Raw genomic sequence first — 9,227 nt, forward strand, 5'->3', positions numbered from 1 at the left:
TTAATTTGGCCTCGAAAACCCCCACACAATGGGATTTTGATGCTTTTACTGTCACTGAACTTTAAAAATATATCTTCCAATTTTGTATTTAAAGCCTCTGATTGCTTTTCTTTCTTGCAAATTATGTTTGTACAGTGGCATGTGGGCTAGCTTTCACACACATTTAGAAGTCAGGTGCATTTAGGGCCTTGACAGAGAAAGAGCTGTTGGCCTTTGCCCCTTCCAAGACAAAAGCACCCTAGGAAGGAATGCTTCAGCAGGGATCTGGGCAAACAAGCCTGAAGTTTCTGTGGCCAGTAACTGGAGGCTCTGGAGTCCTTCCCAGGGATTGGTGGCCACCTTAGATAGTGATCAGAGGGAAGGCACCCCTCCCAGTGCACACACTACTATGGGCACTAGGTGAGGGGATTCACAAAGACTTTTACTTCTTTCCTTTGGGCATGATCTCTATGGGAGAAGTTGTCTTAGTCTGTTCAGGCTACCATAACAAAATACTGCACAGACTGGATGGCTTTAAATAACAGACACTTATTTTCTCATAGTTCTAGAGGCTGGAAATTCCAGATCAAAGTGCCAGTGTAGTTGGATTCTGGTGAGGGCCCTCTTCCTGGCTTGTAGATGGCCACCTTCTCACTGTGTCTTCACATGGTGAGAGGAGGGCAAACCTCTTCCTTTACTTAAAAGGACGCTATTCCCATCATGAGGGCTCCACCCTCATGACCTCATCTAAATCTAGTCACCTCCCAAAGGCCCTGCCTCTAAATACCATCCCACTGGGGTTAGGGCTTCAATATGTAAATTTTTGGAGGACATAAACATTTAGTCTATAACAGAAGTGTTGATCACGGGAAGGGGGTAGGGAGGAATCAGAGCTCCTAGGGGATGAAAATCCTCACGTCATAGAACAACAACTTGTTTCTGGTCCCCACTGTCCAGTCGTTGTTCAGGTGTCCCAGATCATCCTAAGGGCCCTCAGGACTTTGGGTCCCTCTTCTTGCCCAGAACTTCTATCCCCGTGCCTTTTCACAGCATCACAGGGCAAGCACCTAGGAATCTTGAGGGGGCTGGAGATCATGCTGAGGCATGGGAGGTTCTCCAAATTTCTTCTCTCCTCCTCTGGAGACATCCTGTTGCTTGTGTGACTGTGGCAGACCACATTTTCCAAAGATGCCTGAAACAAGATCTTTATTCCACATGCTCTTCTACACCTGCGTCAGTCACCATTAAGAGGTGGAATCTCATTCCCTTTGCCTTGAACCTGGTGGACCTTTTTGATTGCCTCAACCAACAGACTATGGACAAGCACACACTTGCTTATATTAGTCTGTTTGCATTGTTGTCATGGAATACCTGAGGCTGGACAATTTTTAAAGAAAAGAGATTTATTTGGCTCACAGTTCTGCAGGCTGTACAAGCATGGCACCAGCATCTGCTTGGCTTTTGATGAGGCCTCAGGAAGCTTACAATCACAGTGGAAGGCAAAGTGGGAGCCAGCAGGTCACATGGCAAAAGGGAGCAAGAGAGAGAAGAGAGCAAGAGAGAGGGGAGGAGGTACCAAGATCTTTTAAACAATCAGCTCTCATGTGAACTCATAGAGTGAGAACTCACTCATTACCTTGAGGACAGCATCAAGCTATTCATGAGGGATCTGCCCCTGAGACCCAAACACCTCCCATTATCCATCTCCAACACTAGAGGTCACATTTCAACATGAGATTTGAAGGGGACAAAGCATCCAAACCACATCAGTGACTTCTGAGGCTAGATCATAGTTGCTCTACACTTCCATCTTAGTCTTTTGAGATGTTCACTTTTGGAACCAGCTGTCATGCTCTTAGGAAACCCTAACTAGCTCATGCAGACAGATCACATGAGAAGACCATGAGAGGTATTCTGGCTGACAGCCCAGCTGAGGTTCTAACCAACAGCCAAATCGCCCTAGCCTTTGAGACTTCCCAGCTGAGATTCCAGATATCTTCTGCATAAATTCCTGACCCATCGATTCCAAGGAATATTATATGGTGGTTGTTTTACATCACCATTTTGGAGAGGTTTGCTATGCAGCCAGAGTGACTGGAATAGGGATACTGCCCTGGGGTCCAGAATCCAAAGAAATGGCACAGTCCTCTTCTAGAGAAGCAGCATTACAAGTAGGCTGACCAACCATCCTGGTTGGTTGGAACTGAGAGGTTTCCAGGGATGTGTGGCTTTCAGTGCTAAAGTCAGGAAAGTTCAAGGCAAGCAGAGGCGATTTGGTCACTTTGAATTTAAGGCATGATCAATGTAGCAGATGGGTCTTCCTGGGAGCTGGAAGATTTTAAGATGCACAAAAATGTATTTATTTGGTTAATGGAAAACAACTTTTAAAAAACATCTTGACTGGGCATGGTGGCTCATGCCTGTAATCTCAGCACGTTGGGAGGCTGAGGTGGGCAGATCACCTGAGGTCAGGAGTTTAAGACCAGCCTGGCCAACATGGTGAAGCCCTGCCTCTACTCAAAAAATACAAAAATTAGCCGGGCATGGTGGCATGTACCTGTAATCCCAGCTACTCAGGAGGCTGAGGCAGGAGAATTGCTTGAACCCAGGAAGCGGAGATTGCAGTGAGCCAGGATCTTGCCACTGCACTGCAGCCTGGGCGACAGAGCAAGACTCCATCTCAAAAAAAAAAAAAAAAAAAAAAAAAAATCTTAATGTCTAGTGATTGAGAATTGGGGTTGGAGATTGGGAAAGGAAAGGGATTTAAGGATGTATTTGTGTATATGCTGAGGGGGTAGTTGTCACAGGAAAGAAATCCTTGCATGCTGTTACTCCCTTGAGCAGGGCTGGGACTAAGGTGAAGTGAGTGAGGAACCTGCCTCTGGTGAAAAATTTATGGGACCACCAAAATTCTTAGCAATTAAGACACATAGTATTTTAAAGCACTAGTAAAAAAATCGAAGTGGCAAACTACAGCCCACAGGCCAGCTTCCTGTTTTTGTCACTAAAGGACCAGGCTGGGCCAGGATTAGGGTGAGCTGAATGGGGCAGAGGAGGGCCCTTTCTTTATTTAAAATATTGACATTTTTTCATCATGAATTTTTTCTGTAATTTTATTTTAAAAAGTAATTAATTAAAATATTATTTATCTGAATTCCTGAGATTTTGGGCACTCCCTTAAATTTTGTGCAAGAGGCAAGCATCTTCCTTGCCTCACTCTGGTCCTGGCCCTGCTACCTGAGAAGGACCTTAAGGAAATTGATATCTTTGAGAAGGTGGATGGTCAAATGGTTGTTTTCATGTTGTTTAGCAAGTAGCTTGGCCGTATTTAAAAGGACACTGTGATGCCCCTTAAAGTTCCTCGGACCTCCTTTATTAGTGCGTTATGTCTCTCCCCACCTTCTGTGGGCTTTGTTGCTCATAGCCTGCACCTGTAGTTCTTCTGCAGAGGTTTCCCCTGGGGCTACTGGTGCCGGAAGTGCCTGAAGGTTTGCATTCCCAGGGTGACGCTGAGCCAATAGGTACAGAATTATAAAATTCGAGCTCGCTTGCCTTCATGCCTACCAAACTCTGAAGAGCAATTTTTTCCTTTGAGCTCCCTACAGGATCAGCTGATGCTGGGATATCACCTAAACTCACACCCCTGCTTGGCTTTTTCCCCACTCCCTTACCACTTACTCTGGGAGCACTTCCTTCATAAATCACTTGTACCCAAATCTTCATTCCAGAGGCTCCTTCTGGAAGAAACCCACTACTCAGCAGAACTTAAGGCCCCAAACTTAAGAACCCCGCAGACCTTTTTTTTTTTTTTTTTCAGTCTCTGTCTATAAAATCAGATTTCCTATGCAACCGTACTCATCACTATGGCAACTATGAGTTATGGTTACCAAGGCAAATTCGACTTTCTGAAAAGAGAGATTGGCACTGGTCGCTTCTTTTGGTGTCTTTTTTTCCCCTCAATTCTGCTTTTTCTCTCTATGGCAGTTGTGTGTGGGCTATAGGGTTCTTCGCTTCTCTTAAAATGGTTGCTTTCCATGAAGCTTGCACAAAGCAAATCAGGCATGTTATCAGAGATACTCTGCTTCTCGGCTTCCCCTTGGCTTGCTCAAGAGGCTGAGCTCCATGTTCCCAGGCTAGATGCCAAGGGGCAGAGCACCCACAGATGCTTTTGATTTCCGGAGTGAGGCCAAGATGTAAAACAGAACCCAGTGCCCCAAGGATCAGTTTCCTCTGACCATCTCTCCCAAAGTGCCCAGGATAGGGGGTGATGGAGGGCTAGTACATTTGCAGCACTTCAACCTGTGAAGCTTTACCATAATTTCAAAATGATGCTTCACTGAAGGATGTAGTTTTTTCTCTAAGGCACATACATACTTTTTTTTTTTTTATAAAGTCGAAAAGACATGTAAAAAACAGCTAGCTCTTTGCATAAGGCTTTGTTCTCCTTGGAAGTAACTGTTCTTGTTTTCTTCCGAAGTCTCCCCCTCTTCAGGGCGGCTGCCATTGTGTGGTGCCCTGCTAGGTCAGGCTGCTTTGGCTGGTGGGGAGGCTTAGTGGGTGGGCAGGTACCCTCTTGCCATTCTGTTCTACTGCCTACTGATTGCTCTGGAGAGCAATGTAGGGGTCAGGGCTGAGAAAACGGAGGCACCTTGCTGGCTTTATTTTATAAAAAGCAACTCAAAACACAAAAAATAATTCTAAAAGGCCTTTCTTTTTTCTGTTCTGCTTTCTGTTTCCATGGAAATGGAGCTAGTCACCAGCCAGTAGGTCAATGGCAGTAATGGCTGGATATTGTTCTTTGTTCTCTTCTCCATGGAAGAAACACCTTGATTCCTATTTGTCCTCTTTGTTAATAACAAGGTGCTGTCATTGTGAAGACTCCCTGGTCAGACACTGAGTTATGAATGGAACCAAGCAGGGAAGAATGCATTGGCTTTCAGAAGAAGGACCTTCTTCTTCCTCATTGCCACCCAGCCTGCGAGTAAATGCATCTGGGGGCACAGACCTGAGTGGCAGGTATCCAGTTCTCCTATCTTCCAAGTGAGTGATGGAGGTACTCCCCAGGTTCACATCAAGTCTTGCATATTCAGCTGTATTTTTCCTCAAAGATGAAAGAACTCATCTTTGAGTTATTTACGGTGGGTCCATATTTAAGCAGAGTAGATTTGTGCTGGTATAGTAGACACTACTGGCACCCCACCCAGACTCCCTCTATTCCTTTTACTAATGCTGTGTGTCCATCCTTCAGCTTCTGCCAGCTTTGCAGCTAATGGCTGGCACCTGTTACCTTCAAAGTCTTGTCCCTAGGCACAAATATCACCTCAGCTGTACAGAGTTGGTAGCAGTGGTGTACTGGTAAATGTTTAACAACTATTAGTCTCTCTCTCTAAAAAAATCCCTGATATCCTGGTTTGTAGTGTTGATCATTTTTCATGGCATAAATATGCCTACTATGACTGATTTCAACCTACCAATGAGACTTAATTGAATTCAGAGCTGTCAATAATTACCTCTGGAAAGCCAGTACAAACTGGCTCTAGCACACTACTGTTTGGAAATGCCTGGAATTTACATCCCCACTCCTGCCCCTTGCTGAGTAGCCTATGACAGCCTGGGGTGGGAATACAAGACCCAGCTTCCTTGTCTCCAGGCAAAACAAATTCTGACATGTAATTTACCCACCAGACCTCAGGCTGAGTCTGGAATATCACATGAAATTATACCCTTGACTGATTTCCTCCCTCCCTGTTTCCTCTATTCCCTTAATGGCTTCTTCGGGGAGCACTTCCTTGGTAAGTCACTTGCACACAAATTCTCATCTCAGTGTCTGCTTTTAGGAGAAACTGGTCTAAGACAGCTGGCTACATGCTGTGCTGCCAGGGGCAGAGAGAGACCTTTCTTTTAAAAGTTTTGCTTAAAAGATGGACAGTGATGGAGAGGAATATTATGGTTACTTTTGGGGTTTATATTTGTTAAATTTGAGGTTCTGTGGATTAGGAATGGGAGGATATAAAGTACAAGAAAATAATTATAATCCTTCCTTGATAATTCTCTGAATGAATCCTGCCGTCTTTTACAAAATTGTAATTATTTTCCAGCTATATTGAGATATAATTGACAGATAAAATTATATATATTTAAGATGTCCAATGTAATGTCCTTTTTTCTTTTTTTAAAAGTTTTAATTCAATTTTGTGGGTACATAGTAGGTGTATATATTTATGGGGTATTTGAGATATTTTGATACAGACATACAATATATAATCATCACATGAGAGTAATTGGAGTATCCATTACCTCATGCATTTATCCTTTGTGTTACAAACAATCCAATTATACTCTTTTAGTTTTTTTTAAATCTACAATTAAATTATTATTGATGATAGTCACCCTGCTATGCTATCAAATACTAGGTCTTATTCAGTCTTTCTATATTTCACACCCATTAACCATAACCACGTCTCTCCACCACCCCACTACTTTCTCTAGCCTCTGGTAACCATCATTCTACTCTCTGTCTCCATGAGATCCATTGCTTTGATTTATAGCTCCCACAAATAAGTGAAAATATGTGATGTTTGTCTTTCTGTGCCTGGCTCATTTCACTTAGCATAGTGACCTCCAGTCCCATCCGTGTTGCAACTGACAGGATCTCATTCTTTTTATGGCTGAATAGTACTCCAGTGTGTATAAATACTACATTTTCTTCATTCATACGTCTGTTGATGGACACTTAATGTTGCTTCTAAATCTTGGCTATTGTGAGCAGTGCTGCAACAAACATGTGAGTGCAGATAACTCTTCGATATCCTGAGTTCCTTTCTTTTGGTTGTATACTGAGCAGTGGGATTGCTGGATTGTATGTTACTTCTATTTTTAGTTTTTTTCAGGAACCTCCAGATTGTTTTCTATAGTGGTTGTACAAACTTATATTTCCACTGACAGTGAACAAAGGATCCCTTTCACCACATCCTCACCAGTATTTGCAATTACCTGTCTTTTGGATATAAGCCAATAGGCCATTCTAACTGAGCTGAGATGACATCTCATTGTAATTTTGATCTGCATTTCTCTGATGATCAATGATGTTGAGCACCTTTTCATATGCCTGTTTGCCATTTGTATGTCTCCTTTTGAAAAATGTCTATTCATATCTGTTGCCTAGGTTTTGATTGTATTATTATATATATTTTTTTCTATAGAGTTGCTTGAGCTCCTTATATATTCTGGTTGTTAACCCTTTGTCAGAGGGGTAGTTTGCAAACATTTTCTCTCCCATTCTGTGGGTTGGCTCTTCACTTTGTTGATTGTTTCCCTTGCTATGCTTCAGAAGCTTTTTAACTTGATGTGATCCCATGTATCCACTTCTGTTTTGGTTGCCTGTGCTGTGCTGGAGAGTTTCCCAAAAGTTTTCTTGTAGTAACTTTACAATGTGGGGTCTTAGATTTAAGTCTTTAATCCATTTGGATTTGATTTTTGTGTATGGTGAGAGATGGGGGTCTAGTTTAATTCTTCTGCATTTGGATATCCAGGTTTCCCAGCATTTATCAGAGACTGTCTTTTCCCCAGTGTGTGTTCTTGGCACCTTTGTAGAAAATGGATTTTCTGTAGGTGTGTGGATTTGCTTCTGGATTTTCTTTTCCATTTTATTGGTCTGTGTGTGTATTTTTATGTAAGTCCCATGCTGTTTTGGTTACAATAGCTGTGTAGTATAATTTGAAATTAGGTAATGTGATTCCTTCAGTGTTGTTCTTTTTTCTTCGGATAGCTTTGGGTATACTGGGTCTCTTGTTGCTCCATATAAATTTTAGGATTGTTTTTAATGTAATGTTTTGACATACATGGACATTGTGAAATGATTACCCCTCTTAAGCTAATTAACATATCCATCACCTCACATAGTTACCATTTTTTTGGTGTGGTGAGGACATTTAAGATCTACTGTCTTAGCAAATTTCAGGTATAAAATACAGTGTTATCAACTATAGTCCCCAGGCTACATTAGCTCTCCAGAACTTATTTCTCCTGCAGAACTAAAATTTATACCTTTTGACCAACATCCCTTTTCCCCGACTCCCCAGCCCGTGGCAACCACCATTTTACTTTCTGCTTTCGCATGTTTGACATTTTTAGATTCTACATGTAAATGAGATCATGCAGTAATTTGACATTCTGTGCCTGGTTTGTTTCACTTAGCAAAATGTCTTCTAAGTTCATTCATGTTGTTGTTAATGATAGAATTTTCTTCTTTTTGAAAAGCTGAATAATTTTTCATTGTCTATGTGTGTGTATACTCCCTCAGCAATTTTTAAGAATACAATACATTGTCAATTATATTCCCCATGTTGTACAAAAGATCTCTTGAACTTATTCCTCCTATGTAACCCAGAATTTTGTAGCTTTTGACCATCATCTTCTCAAGCACCTAACTCCCACCCTGGTAACCATCATTTTACTCTCTGCTTCTATGAGTTTAACTTTTTTGCAGTCCACATATAAGTGAGATCATACAGTAATCTGTTTCTGTGCCTGGCTTATTTAACTTAGCATAATGTGCTCTGGTTTCATTCATGTTAATGCAAATTAGAGAATCTCTTTCTTTTTAAAAGCTGTATAGTATTCTATTGTGTATGCCACATTTTCTCTATTCATTGATCCATTGATCGACACCTAGGTTGATTCCATATCATGGTTATTGTGAATAATGTTGCAATAAATGTGGGAGTGCAGGTATCTCTTTGATATACTATTTTTTTCCTTTTGATATATACCTAGAAGTGGGATTGCTGGATCATATGGTAATTGTCTTTTTTGACCTTTAAGAAACCTCTATAGTGTTTTCCAAATGGCTGTACTAATCTATATTCCAACCCACAGTATACCAGTGTTTCATTTCCTTCACATCCTCACAAACATTTATATTTCATCTTTTTGATAATAGCCATTCACACAGGTGTGAAGTGATATCTCATTGTGATTTTAATTTGTATTTCCCTGATGACTACTGATGTTGATCGTTTTTTTTTTTTGTTTGTTTGTTTTGTTTTGTGTTTGTGTGTGTATTTTTTTTTTTTTATTATACTTTAAGTTCTAGGGTACATGTACATAATGTGCAGGTTTGTTACATATGTATACTTGTGCCATATTGGTGTGCTGCACCCATCAACTCGTCAGCACCCATCAATTCGTCATTTATATCAGGTATAACTCCCAGTGCAATCCCTCCCCCCTTCCCCCTCCCCATGATA

Source organism: Rhinopithecus bieti, unplaced genomic scaffold (assembly GCF_001698545.2).
Source record: "Rhinopithecus bieti isolate Rb0 unplaced genomic scaffold, ASM169854v2 scaffold_13248, whole genome shotgun sequence".
Lineage (NCBI taxonomy): Eukaryota > Metazoa > Chordata > Mammalia > Primates > Cercopithecidae > Rhinopithecus > Rhinopithecus bieti.